This window comes from Bison bison, unplaced genomic scaffold (assembly GCF_000754665.1).
Source record: "Bison bison bison isolate TAMUID 2011002044 unplaced genomic scaffold, Bison_UMD1.0 scf7180017864371, whole genome shotgun sequence".
NCBI classification, from domain to species: Eukaryota; Metazoa; Chordata; class Mammalia; order Artiodactyla; family Bovidae; genus Bison; species Bison bison.
The window spans coordinates 15,112,293-15,112,505 of record NW_011494943.1 but is presented as its reverse complement, the minus strand read 5'-3'; positions in this window follow the sequence as shown (position 1 = coordinate 15,112,505).

The window sequence follows — 213 nt, the reverse complement described above, 5'->3', positions numbered from 1 at the left end:
CGCCTGCGGTGCCCATTGCAGTGGCCCTCGCGAGGGCCCCGTCCCAAAGCGCCTCTGGGGCCCGACTTTGTCGGCTTAGTCAACCCCCACTCCCGGCTCCAGCAGGCACCGCTGCCTGAGAGGTCGAGGGCACCCCCTCTGGGGAAAGATTTCCAGCCTTCAAACATGTAAACCTGGGTTCATCCAAACCTCATTTGACACAGGAGGCAAGGC